The sequence below is a fragment of the Vulpes lagopus genome, chromosome X, assembly GCF_018345385.1.
Source record: "Vulpes lagopus strain Blue_001 chromosome X, ASM1834538v1, whole genome shotgun sequence".
NCBI classification, from domain to species: domain Eukaryota; kingdom Metazoa; phylum Chordata; class Mammalia; order Carnivora; family Canidae; genus Vulpes; species Vulpes lagopus.
This window is the reverse complement of record NC_054848.1, coordinates 76254338-76268231: the sequence shown is the minus strand read 5'-3', so window position 1 is coordinate 76268231 and position 13894 is coordinate 76254338. Positions and strand designations below refer to the sequence as shown.

Here is a 13894-nt window from a genome sequence, read left to right as displayed (position 1 = left end):
TGCTGCCCACCGCCGCCTCCCCCCCCCGCCGCCCCCCCCCCCCCCCGCCCCAGCTCCACACACACCTCCAGAAATCCAGGCCATCGTCCTCCTCCTCCTTTTTCTGAAGCCTCTCCTTTACAGATGCACCCTGCGGGACGAAAGCGCCAGACCTACCGCGCAGAGAGACGACTTTGGCATCAATCAGCCGCCTGTGGTAAGGGACGGCACCCGCGGCGCGGGCCCAATAGGGCCCTTTCCAGAATCAGGGCCCGGCCCGGAGTGGAGTGGCCAACTCCACCCGCCACCCGCTCCCGCCAGCGGGGCACAGCTCTCGGACGCCGCCCCCCTCTCCCGCCCCGGCGGCTTCCCTGGGCGCCCCCCACCCCAGCACCCGCTCCGCCATTTCTTCCTCAGCAGCCTCCCCCCAGAGCTCTACCCCGGCACAGGCACCGTCGAGGGCGGGTCGCGGGTCCCTGGAAAGGTGGCTGCGGAGTGGAGGGCGCAGTTCGTCTCCACAGGATCCGAGGGAGCCAGCCTCTCCGGCCAGCCCCCGTGCCCTGGGTGGGCCCGGCCCGCGCGGGTCGCCGCCTCTCCTCGCCAGGGGTCCCGTGGCGCTGCGCACCTCTCTCAGGCACCAGCTACGACCGGGTCGCCTCCTCTTTGCCAGGCTGCCAGGGTCTGGGGCCCGGGAGGGCTGGAAGCGGGCGACAGTGGGGGCCTCCCCGCCTCCCCCACCCCACGACACCCCCACTTGCCTTCACAGGCTCAAGGTGCCGGTCGTTGGGCTCCCCCTCCTCTCAGAGCTCCTCACCCGGATTCCCACCGCCTTGCGCGCGGCCACAATTGCAAAGAGGCGTCCCGCCCCCCCCACCCCCGCGCTGCCGCACCAAACTGGGCAGGGGCTGCGCAGGATGCGGCACGAAACGCTCGCGGCGAGGGTGTCGGGAAGGGGGGCGGAGGGATACGGCACGAATGGGCTCGACGCCCCCTCCCCGGCCCACCCTAGTTCCGACCCAGAGGGGGCGGGGCCGGGAGGAGCCCCGGCCTAAGGGGCGGGCTCACAGCAGCCCGCCTCTGCAGACAGACCTCGGCCGCGACCACCCCCTCATTGCTGGCACCGCGATATGTGGGACCAGGGGACCGTTAGCGGGGGGGGCTAGCATCGAGAGACCGGGGGTGAGGGGGACGGCGGGGGGGGGGGAAGGGCGGAGAAAGTGCGCTGCAGGCAGCAGCGGATGGATACCAACCGCCCCTCGGTGTGGGAGAGCCCCCAGGCTGCTCACCGTCTGCCTGCCCCCCTCCCCCATTCCGTCCGCCACCCTCACTCGAGGCTGGTGGGCGAGGGCCTGTCAGGACAGCAGGCTGCAAGGGGAGAGACGACCTAAGCCCAGACTGCCCCGGAGGTCCTGGGGTGGCCCTTTCCTTCATTGCTTCGCGGGGCCACGGAAGGGAGGAAGGTGGGCGGGGGTTCCCATGGAGGCCTCACCACTGCGTCTTTTCTAATGGAAGGAGACCTACACACCTGTAACCTGAGGAAACCAACCACTGCTCTGCGCCCATTCTTTCTGCCACACTGCTGTTTCCCCCGCCTCATTCAAACCGGTAACATGGACGGGATGAGCACTGGGTGTTATTCTGTATGTTGGTAAATTGAACACCAATAAAAAATTAATTTATTAAAACAAACAAACAAACAAACAAACCGGTAACATGCTTTGCCATTTCGCGGTCCTCACAGTTAGTTGCCCAAGACGGAGGGCCGTTTTTTTCCCTATCAGGACCCGCACTGGGTCATACGATCTTTCCTGTCTGTTGCCCCCGTGGCCCGGTGCCGGGCTGGTCCTGGCTCCTCTTCAACTGGGCTATCAAGTCTCTTGCAGTCCCATCCAAGCTCTCACGATCTTCGGCAGAGTGGAAATGTGGCAGGGATTAGAACCAGCTTGGATCTCAGCCACTTGCCATACACACCTGTCTAGTTTCCCCAGCCACACTTTGGAGGAAGGCGTCATCCTGTACCTACTTCCCCAAGACAGAAGCCTGGTGGTTCTTGAATCCTCTCATTTCTTTACCTTTACATCCTTCCTGTCGTCTTGAGCCCTTCCTTTCTGTGCTCCATGGCACAAACAGAGCAACATGTTTAAGCTCCACTGTGGTTGAGCACAAACCTGCTGGTGCCCATTTTAAACCCAATTAAATGGCACTTTCACTGTGATAGGCTGAATAAAGGTCCCTCAATGACGTCCATATCCTATTTTACAGAACCTGTAAATATGTGATGTCACAGGGCAAAGGAGAAGATTGTTGATGGAATTAAGATTGCTAATCAGCTGAATTTAAAATAAAAATATGCTGGGCCTCTTCCTGGCCAGTGTTAATTACAAAGGTACTTCAGATGTGGAAGAAGTAGGCAGAAGGGCCAGTGTCACAGTGAAGTAGAAAGAGAAAGCATTGCTGGCTTCGAAGATGAAACAAAACCAAGGCCCAAGGAATGCAGGTAGCTTCCTGATGCTAGAAAAGGCAAAAGCATTTCAGAGAAATGAATCCTGGCCATCGCCTTCATTTCAGACCAGTGAGACCCTTGTTGTTTTCCCAACATCCAGGACGGTAAGATAATACTTTTGTGTTATTTTAAGCTGCCAAGAATGTAGTAATGTGTTGACAACAGCAGTAGGAACTGAATTTACTCACCATGTTGATAAAGTCCATTCCCCTTGACTTCCTTTACTTAGCCTTGAACCCCTGGGAAGATCACCTTGGGGGCTCATCTCTTACCCCTATAACCACCCTCTCCAGCAACCCCCGTCTCTGTTTTCTAAAGAAGAGATTTTTGCAGTGGCCTTTGAGGTTTATCTTGAAGAAAGTCTCCATTTGCTGAAAATCACTGATGTTTTTGAGGATGAAAAGGGAAGCATATTCTTTCCAGGAATTTTCAGATATTTTCATTTCAAGTTTTGTTTTTATTTTTTTTTCAAGTTTTGTTTTTAAACATTTATTATAACTGTGCAATATTTAGGTGATAAAAATATCTGGAGATGATTCTATACAATATCTGGACTGACAGTGGATATCAATTATCAGAGGAGGGCTTCTTTTTACTGTGCTGTTTAAATGGCTTTAGTTGAATTGTGGATCATTTTTTTCTTTGTTCCATAGCATACCCTCTTGGTTGAATGCCAGCCTTGAAGAAGGGAGTCTGAGCTCTGCTGGGATCTGTGGGTGTGTGTGAAGGTCTTTACTCCCTGAACTGTTCTTTCACTTTCTTAAAGTCTCTGGTGCCTTTCATTAATTCAAGAAATACATATGAATATCTTTATCCTAGGCACTGGAATTAGAGTAGAAACAATCGTGAAAGAAATCCCTGTTCTTGTGGACGCTACCTTTACTTATGGTTTCAATCTCATCCTAAATGTTTACAGATATAGTCAAAATCATACTGGCACCAGCTCCTCTGATAATTATGGATGTGGTAGAATCTTGATTCCAAAATCTTTCTGACAGAGGGATGGATCTATCAATAGCTGAGAGATTTTGTTGTAAGACTTTAAAATACTTGTTGAACAATTTATTGTGAATTTATTTAGAGGACAGGCACTATTATTCATTAACATTTCTTGAGCTGAGAAAGGCCCTATTTTAAAATCTTCAAGTGTATTAACTTATAACAATAGTGGAATATTATCAAAATATACTATTAGAACCTTCATGTAACAGGTGAGGATACCAACTCAAATAGATTAAATTTCACCTTTAAAGTCAGAAAGAAAAATGATTAAAAGATTAAGGGATACTGACCTATGTCTACCTGCTAAGCAATATTTAATTCATCCTACAATGGATTACAGTCTAACAGATTGCAACAGCCATGGTTCCACTATCACTGACTGCACTAGCACCTGTGTCACCCTGACACCCCTGAAATCTAAATCTCAGATTCAAATAATCCCCAATTGTTAAGCCTGAGATATAGAAGCAGCTGTGCTGATTAATCATAACTACAGCTCTGCCCCCAGCCCTACCCCCTACTTCCCACAAACATGCGTGTGAACTTTCACAGTGGCATACACCTTGCCTGGGGACCAGGCATGATCTATTCCTTGTCTATCTCAATCATCATGGACACAGATCTTTTTTTTGTTCTTGTTTCTCACTTAGCTTATCTTGGCTCTTTTTTTTTGTTTTGTTTTTTAATTTGCAATTTCATAATGACATGCAATTTTGAACATCTTTCCACATGCTTATTTGCCATTTCTTTTCTCTCTTTTGATCAGTTGTCTGTTTAGATCATTGCCCATTTTTTAGTGGGGTTGATAGTTTTCTTATTGTAACTTTAAGAGTTCTTTGTATATTTTGGATACCAATCTTCTCTATCTGATGTCTCTTTTTTTTAGGGTTTTATTTATTTATTCATGAAAGACACACACACACACACACACACACACACACACACACACACACATGCAGACATATAGGCAGAGGGAGAAGCAGGCTCACTGAGGGAAGCCCAATACAGGACTTGATTCCAGGACCCCGGGATCACGCCCTGAGCTGAAGGCAGACACTCAACCACTGAGCCACCCAGTCGTTGCTCTATCAGATGTCTGTTTCGCAAAGCTTTTCCTCTCAATCATTGGTTTGCTTTTCGTTCTATTAACAGAGTATTTTGCAGAGAAGTTTTATCTTTTACAAAAGTCCAATGTACTAATATGTTCTTTCATGGATTACACTTTTTGTGTAAAGTCATCATGAAACTCAGGGTCATCTAGATTAGCTTCTAGGAGTTTTATAATTTTGCGTTTTATATTTGCTCTTTGATTGATTTTGAACTAATATTTTTGAAAGATGAAAAATTTGTGTCTAGATTCATTTTTTGAATATAGGTACCCAGTTGTTTCATCACCATTTGTAGAAAAGAGTATAGTTTTTCCACTGAATTACCTTTACTCCTTGTCAACAACTAGTTGACTGTATTTGTGTGGATCTATTTCTAGCCTCTTCTGTTGCATTGATCTACTGGTCTTTTCTTTTGGCAGTACCACACTGTTTAGAATGCTGTAGCTTTATGGACAGTATTGAAGTTGGGTAATGTTTGTCCTCTGCCTTTGTTCTCCTTCAGTATTGTGTTTGCTATTCTTGGTCTTTTGCCTTTCCATATAAACGTTAGAATCAGTTTGCTGATATCCACAAAATAACTTGTAGCATTTTGAGTGGTATTGCATTTAATCTATAGATTAAGATGGGAAGACCTGGCATCTTGAAAATCTTGAGCTTTCCTATTCATCCTCATGGAATATCTTTCTACTTATTTAGATCTTTGATTTCTTTCATGGGTGTTTTGCAGTTTTCCTCATAGAGATTTTATACATATTTTTGCAGATTTTTACATAAATATTTAATGTTGGTACTAATATAAATGGTATTGTGTTTTTAATTACAAATTCCAATTTTTCTTTGCTGGTATATAAGAAAAAAATAGAAATTTGCGTATTAACCGTGTATCCTGCAAAATTGCTAATTGCTCATTAGTTCCAGGGCTTTTTTGTGGATTGAGATTTTCTATAGACAATCGTGTCATCTGTGAACAACTACAGTTTTAATTCTTCCTTCCCTGTCAGTCTACCTTTATCTCCTTTTTTCTCTTATTGCATTAGCTAGGACTTCCAGTTTTATATTAAACAAGAATAGTGAGTGGGGATATCCTTTCTTTGTACCTGATCTTAGCAGGAAGCATCTTAGAAAGCATCTTACCCTTATGTTAGCTGTAAATTTCTGTAGAGACTCCTTATTACGTTTAGAGAATTTTCTTCTATTCATAGTTTTCTGAGTTTTTATCATGAATGGGTGTTGAATTTTGCCAAATGCTTTTTCTGCTCTATTGACATGATCATATCATTTTTCTTCTTTAATCTTTGATGTGATTGATTATATTAATTGATTTGCACGTTGAACAGTTTTGCATACTTGGAATACAATCTACTAGGTTGTAGTGTATATTCTTTTTATACATTGTTGGGGCTTATTGGCTAATATTTTGTGAGGATTTTTACATCTATCTGCATGAAATATATTGGTCTGTAGTTTTCTCTTTTTGTAATGTATTTGCCTGGTTTTAGTATTAGTATAATGCCAGTCTCTGAATTTTGGGGGGGAATTATTCCCTCAGCTTCTATTTTCTTTGAGAGATTAGATAAAATTGGTATAATTAGTTATTTAAATGTTTTGTAGGATTCACCAGTGACCCTGAGCCTGGTGCTTTCTCTTTTGGAAGGTTTTTTTTTTTTTTTTTCTCTTTTGGAAGGTTAAACATTGATTCAACTTCTTTAATAGTTATAGGTTAATGCAGATTATCTATTTATATTTGTTTTAGTTTTGGTAGATTGTCTTTTAAGGAATTGTTGCAATTCTGTGTTATCAATGTTTTGGTCAAAGTTGTTCATACTATTCCTTTATTATCCTTTTAATGTCCATAGAAGCATTTCTAGTATCCACAATTTGTGTTTTTCTCTTTCCCCTTAAACTACCTAGCGACTTATAAATGTTAATAATCTTTTAAAGAACCAGGTTTTGGTTTTATTGAGTTTCTCTATTGATTTCCTGTTTTCATTTCGTTGATTTTTCTGCTCTAATTTTTATTATCTTTTTTCCTTCTGATTAATTTGGCTTTAATTTGCTTTTCATTCTTTAGTTGCCTAAGGTGGAAGCTCCAATTATTGATTTTTAGATCTTTTTTATTTTTTAATATATTCGTTCAATGCTATAAAATTTCTCTGTAAGCACTGTCTTGCTGCATCTCACAGTTTTGATAAATTGTATTTTCATAACATTTTTTCAAAATATTTTAGTTTCCCTTAGGAGTTCTCTGACCTGAGTGTTATTCAGAAGTGTGCTGGTTAATCTCCAGGTATTTTAGGGTTTTATAGTTATTTTTCTGTAATTGATTTCTAGTCTAATTCCACTGTGATCTGAGACCATAGTTTTTTTTTTTTTAAGATTTATTTATTCATGAGAAACACACACACACACACAGATAGGCAGAGACACAGGCGAGGGAGAAGCAGGCTCCACGCAAGGAGCCCAACATGGGACTCGATCCCAGGTCTCCAGGATCACACCCTGGGCTGCAGGCGGCGCTAAACTGCTGTGCCACCGGGGCTGCCCTCAGACCATAGTTTGAATGATGTATATTCTTTAAACATTTTTAAGAAGTATCTTATTTATTCATTTGAGAGAGAGTGAGAGAGAGAACATGAGTTGAGAGGAGAGATGCAGAGAGAGAAGAAGAAACAGACTCCCCACTGAGCAGGGAGCCTACCACTGGGCTTGATCCAGGACCCTGGGATCATGACCTGAGGCCAAGGCAAGCACTTAACTGGGTGATCCACATGGGCACCCCTTTTAAAAATGTGAAGGTGTGTTTTATGTCCAGGATATGATCTATCTTGCTGAATGTTCCATGTGAGCTTGAGAAGAATGTGTATTCTGTTTCAGATGAATTATTTTATAAATGTTAATTAGATCCTTTTGATTGATGGTGCTGTTAAGCTCAAGTTGGTTTTTACTGATTTTATACCTACTGAAATCTGTCAATTTCTGATAGAGGGGTATTGAAGTCTCTAACTATAATAGTGAATTTGTTTATTTTTTCCTCACAATTCTATCAGTTTTGCCTCACATATTTCTGCACTCTGTTGTTAGATGCATATACAGTAAAGATTGTTATGTCTTCTTTGACAATTGAGCTTCTTATCCTTATGTATTATCCACCCCCCTTATCCTGGTAAGGTTTCATGCTCTGAATTCTGCTTTGTCTGAAACTAATAGAGCTACCCCAGCTTTCATTTGTTTAATATTAGCATAGTATTTCTTTTTCCATCCCTATATTTTTAATTTACCCATGTCTTTATATTTAAAGTGTGTTTCTTTTAGGCTACATGAAAAAGGATTTTATTTTTTTAACTTACCCTGACAGTCTCTTTCAGTTGGTGTATTTAGACCGTTGACATCTAAAGTGATCAAGTGATCATTGATATAGTTGGATTAATAGATATTAAATTAAATACATGTTTATTACTGTTTCCTATGTTGCCTTTAGTCTTCATTTCTTTTCTCTTTTTCTGTCTTGTCTATTTTATATGATATCATCTCTCTTCTCTTAGCATATCAAAAATATTTGTTTTTATTTTGTTTTAGTAGTTGCCCTAGAGTTTGCAATATACATTTACAATATATCCAAATTCACTTTCAGTTAACACTGTACAGCTTCACAAGTAGTGCATGAATTTTATAACAGAGTATTTCCAATTCCTCCCTGTCATCCCTTATAACATTGCTGTCATTCATTTTACTTGTCTATAAGCTGTAATCACCACACATACTTCTGATACTATTTTGAACAATCTGTTATCTGTTAAGTCAATTAAGAATTAAAAGAATATTTTGTTTTATCTTAATTTATTCCTTTTCTAATACTATTTAAAAATATATATAGAGAGATCTGAGTTTTTGACCTATATAATTGTCCTTCTCACTGAAGAATTTTGATTAACATCTACTGGAGACAAATTCTCTCTATCTCTCTCTCTCGCTCCCTCTCTCTCCTCTTTTTGTCTGAGAATATCTTTATTTTTCCTTCATGTTGGAAGAATAGGCTTCCAGATACATAATTCTAGGTTGGTGGATATTTTCCTCCAACACTTTAAATATTTCACTTCATCTTCTTAAGCTTGCAAGGTTTCTGGAGAGAAATCTGATGTAATTCTTACCCTGTTCCTCTCTATAGGTAATGTGGTTGGTGTCTCTGTTTTGTTTTCATTTTTCAAAATTTTTCTCTTTGTCTTTGATATCCCACCATTTTTTTTAGAGAGAGCCCTAGCGGGGAGGTGGGGGTAGGGGCAGAGGGAGAGGGAGAGAATCTTAAGCAGGCTCCATGCCCAAGACAGAATCTGATGCAGAGCTTGATCTGATGACCCTCTGATCATTACCTGAGCTGAAATCAAGAGTCAGATGCTAAACTGCCTGAGCCACCCAGGCACCCCAGATATGCCTCCATTTGAATATGATATGCACAGGTATATATTTTCTAGTTTTTATCCTAATTTGTTTTCTAAACTTCCTAGATCTGTGGTTTGGACTGTGCCATTAATTTTGGAAAATTCGGGGGAGGAGGGGCAATATCGCGGAAGAGTAGGGTCCCCAAATCACCTGTCCCCACCAAATTACCTAGATAACCTTCAAATCATCCTGAAAATCTATGAATTCGGCCTGAGATTTAAAGAGAGACCAGCTGGAGTGCTACAGTGAGAAGAGTTCGCGCTTCTATCAAGGTAGGAAGACCGGGAAAAAGAAATAAAGAAACAAAAGGCATCCAAGGGGGAGGGGCCCCGCGAGGAGCCAGGCTAAGGCCGGGGCGAGTGTCCCCAGGACAGGAGAGCCCCATCCCGGAGAAGCAGGAGCTGCACCAATCTTCCCAGGCTGAAAGGCGCCCGCAAGGAGTTAGAGCAGGACCCCAGGAGGGCGGGGATGCCCTCAGGCTCCCTGGGACACTAACAGACACCTGCACCCAGGAGAGTGCGCCGAGCTCCCTAAGGGCTGCAGCGCGCACGGCGGAACCCGGGAGCACTTCGGAGGGGCTCGGGCGGCGGCTCCGCGGAGGGGGCTGTGCGGCCCTGGGAGCAGCTCGCAGGCGGCTCCGGGAAAGGAAGCGGCTCCGTGCTGAGGGGGCTGCGCGCTCCGGGAGCAGTTCAGAGGGGCTCGGGCGGCGGCTCCGCGGAGAGGCAGCTGTAGAGCCAGCGCGCAAATCCAACAGCGCAGGCCCGGAGCACTGGGCGCCGGGACACACCCAGGATCCGGCCTCCCCCCGGGGCAGGCAGAGGCCAGGAGGGCCCAGGAACGCAAAGACGCTCCTGCCCCGAGCTGAGCAGATCAGCGACCCCTCCCCTGGAGCCTCCAGGCCCCTACAGGCTGAGAGCTCCATAGTTACTGTGGGAGCTGAATCCAGGGCTCAAGGGATGGCCCCACCACTGGGGCTGTTCCTCCTGGGGCCTCACAGGGTAAACAACCCCCACTGAGCCCTGCACCAGGCAGGGGGCAGAGCAGCTCCCCCAAGTGCTAACACCTGAAAATCAGCACAACAGGCCCCTCCCCCAGAAGACCAGATAGAAGGACAAGTTCCAGGGGAAGTCAAGGGACTTAAAGTATAAAGACAGAAGATACTCCCCCGTGTTTTTTTTTTTTTTCTTTTTGATTACTGTTTGCTTCCCCCATCCTTTCTCCCCCCTTTCTTTCTTTTTCTTTCTCTTTTTCTTCTTTCTTCTTTTTTCTTTTTCTCTTTTCTTTCCTTCTTTCTCTCCTCTCTTTTTCTCCTTTTCCCAATACAACTTGTTTTTGGCCACTCTGCACTGAGCAAAATGACTAGAAGGAAAACCTCACCTCAAAAGAATCAGAAACAGTACTCTCTCCCACAGAGTTACAAAATCTGGATTACAATTCAATGTCAGAAAGCCAATTCAGAAGCACTATTATACAGCTACTGGTGGCTCTAGAAAAAAGCATGAAGGACTCAAGAGACTTCATGACTGCAGAATTTAGATCCGATCAGGCAGAAATTAAAAATCAATTCAATGAGATGCAATCCAAACTAGAAGTCCTAACGATGAGGGTTAACGAGGAGGAAGAACGAGTGAGTGACATAGAAGACAAGTTGATGGCAAAGACAGAAACTGAGAAAAAAAGAGACAAACAATTAAAAGACCACGAAGACAGATTAAGGGAGATAAACGACAGCCTGAGGAAGAAAAACCTACATTTAATTGGGGTTCCCGAGGGCACCAAAAGCGACAAAGGGCCAGAATATGTATTTGAACAAATCATAGCTGAAAACTTTCCTAATCTGGGAAGGGAAACAGGCATTCAGATCCAGGAAACAGAGAGATCCCCCCCTAAAATCAATAAAAACCATTCAACACCTTGACATTTAATAGTTAAGCCTGCAAATTCCAAAGATAAAGAGAAGATCCTTAAAGCAGCAAGAGACAAGAAATCCCTGACTTTTATAGGGAGGAGTATTAGGGTAACAGCAGACCTCTCCACAGAGACCTGGCAGGCCAGAAAGGGCTGGCAGGATATATTCAGGGTCCTAAATGAGAAAAACATGCAACCAAGAATACTTTATCCAGCAAGGCTCTCATTCAAAATGGAAGGAGACATAAAGAGCTTCCAAGACAGGCAGGAACTGAAAGAATATGTGACCTCTAAACCAGCTCTGCAAGAAATTTTAAGGGGGACTCTTAAAATTCCCCATTAAGAAGAAGTTCAGTGGAACAATCCACGAAAACTAGGACTGAAAAGATATCATGATGACACTAAACTCATATCTGTCAATAGTAACTCTGAACGTGAACAGGCTTAATGACCCCATCAAAAGGCACAGAGTTTCAGACTGAATAAAAAAGCAGGACCCATCTATTTGCTGTCTACAAGAGACTCATTTAGACATAAGGACACCTACAGCACGAAAATAAATGGTTGGAGAACCATTTACCATTCAAATGGTCCTCAAAAGAAAGCAGGGGTAGCCATTCTTATATCAGATAAACTAAAATTTACCCCAAAGACTGTAGTGAGAGATGAAGAGGGACACTATACCATACTTAAAGGATCTATCCAACAAGAGGACTTAACAATCCTCAATATATATGCCCTGAATGTGGGAGCTGCCAAATATTTAAATCAATTAATAACCAAAGTGAAGAAACACTTAGATAATAATACACTTATACTTGGTGACTTCAGTCTAGCTCTTTCTACCCTCGATAGGTCTTCTAAGCACAACATCTCCAAAGAAATGAGAGCTTTAAATAATACACTGGACCAGATGGATTTCACAGATATCTACAGAACTTTACATCCAAACTCAACTGAATACACATTCTTCTCAAGTGCACATGGAACTTTCTCCCGAATAGACCACATACTGGGTCACAAATCGGGTCTGAACCGATACCAAAAGATTGCGATTGTCCCCTGCATATTCTCATACCATAATGCCTTGAAATTAGAACTAAATCACAACAAGAAGTTTGGAAGGACCTCAACCACGTGGAGGTTAAGGACCATCCTGCTAAAAGATGAAAAGGTCAACCAGGAAATTAAGGAAAAATTAAAAAGATTCATGGAAACTAATGAGAATGAAGATACAACCATTCAAAATCTTTGGGATGCAGCAAAAACAGTCCTAAGGGGGAAATACATCGCAATACAAGCATCCATTCAAAAACTGGAGAGAACTCAAATACAAAAACTAACCTTACACATAAAGGAGCTAGAGAAAAAGGAGCAAATGGATCCTACACCCAGCAGAAGAAGAGAGTTAATGAAGGTTCGAGTTGAACTCAACAAAATCGAGACCAGAAGAACTGTGGAACAGATCAACAGAACCAGGAGTTGGTTCTTTGAAAGAATTAATAAGATAGATAAACCATTAGCCAGCCTTATTAAAAAGAAGAGAGAGAAGACTCAAATTAATAAAATCATGAATGAGAAAGGAGAGATCACTACCAACACCAAGGAAATACAAACGATTTTTAAAAGCATATTATGAACAGCTAAACGCCAATAAATTAGGAAATCTAGAAGAAATGGACGCATTCCTGGAAAACCACAAAGTACCAAAACTGGAACAGGAAAAAACAGAAAACCTTACCAGGCCAATAACCAGGGAGGAAATTGAAGCAGTCATCAAAAACCTCCCAAGACACAAAAGTCCAGGGCCAGATGGCTTCCCTGGGGAATTCTATCAAACGTTTAAAGAAGAAACCATACCTATTCTACTAAAGCTGTTTGGAAAGATAGAAAGAGATGGATTACTTCCAAATTCGTTCTATGAGGCCAGCATCACCTTAATTCCAAAACCAGACAAAGACCCCACCAAAAAGAAGAATTACAGACCAATATCCCTGATGAGCATGGATGCAAAAATTCTCAACAAGATACTAGCCAATAGGATCCAACAGTAGATTAAGAAAATTATTCACCATGACCAAGTAGGATTTATCCCCGGGACACAAGGCTGGTTCAACACCCCTAAAACAATCAATGTGATACATCATATCAGCAAGAGAAAAACCAAGAACCGTATGATCCTCTCAATACATGCAGAGAAAGCATTTGACAAAATACAGCATCCATTCCTGATCAAAACTCTTCAGAGTGTAGGGATAGAGGGAACATTCCTCAGCATCTTAAAAGCCATCTACGAAACGTTCCCAGCAAATATCATTCTCAATGGGGAAACACTAGGAGCCTTTCCCCTAAGATCACGAACAAGACAGGAATGTCCACTCTCACCACTGCTATTCAACCTAGTACTGGAAGTCCTCGCCTCAGCAATCAGACAACAAAAAGACATTAAAGGCATTCAAATTGGCAAAGAAGAAGTCAAACTCTCCCTCTTTGCGGATGACATGATACTCTACATAGAAAACCCAAAAGCCTCCACCCCAAGATTGCTAGAACTCATACAGCAATTTGGTAGCGTGGCAGGATACAAAATCAATGCCCAGAAATCAGTGGCATTTCTAGACACTAATAATGAGACTGAAGAAAGAGAAATTAAGGAGTCCATCCCATTTCCAATTGCAGCCAAAAGCATAAGATACCTAGCAATAAACCTAACCAAAGAGGTAAAGGATCTACCCTAAAAACTATAGAACACTCCTGAACGAAATTGAGGAAGACACAAAGAGATGGAAAAATATTCCATGCTCATGGATTGGAAGAATTAATATTGTGAAAATGTCAATGTTACCCAGGGCAATTTACACGTTTAATGCAATCCCTATCAAAATACCATGGACTTTCTTCAGAGAGTTAGAACAAATTATTTTAAGATTTGTGTGGAATCAGAAAAGACCCCGAA

The 13894-nt window shown here is 42.9% G+C and overlaps 1 protein-coding gene across 6 annotated transcripts in view; it reads right to left on the bottom strand.

The window, feature by feature from the left end:
- Nucleotides 1-13894, bottom strand: part of LOC121482849 (G-protein coupled receptor-associated sorting protein 2) — a 139563-nt gene that overhangs the window by 4550 nt on the left and 121119 nt on the right. The window contains exons 1-2 of one of the 6 annotated variants that reach the window (XM_041740821.1): nucleotides 419-731; nucleotides 66-152 (exon numbers count right to left, since the gene is read on the bottom strand). The exons of 4 other annotated variants lie outside the window; for them this stretch is intronic. The gene's annotated coding sequence lies outside the window, so the exon portion shown is untranslated. Of the gene's footprint in view, nucleotides 1-65; nucleotides 153-418; nucleotides 732-13894 lie in introns of those variants that run through there. One more of the 6 variants, XM_041740822.1, reaches the window with a different exon arrangement.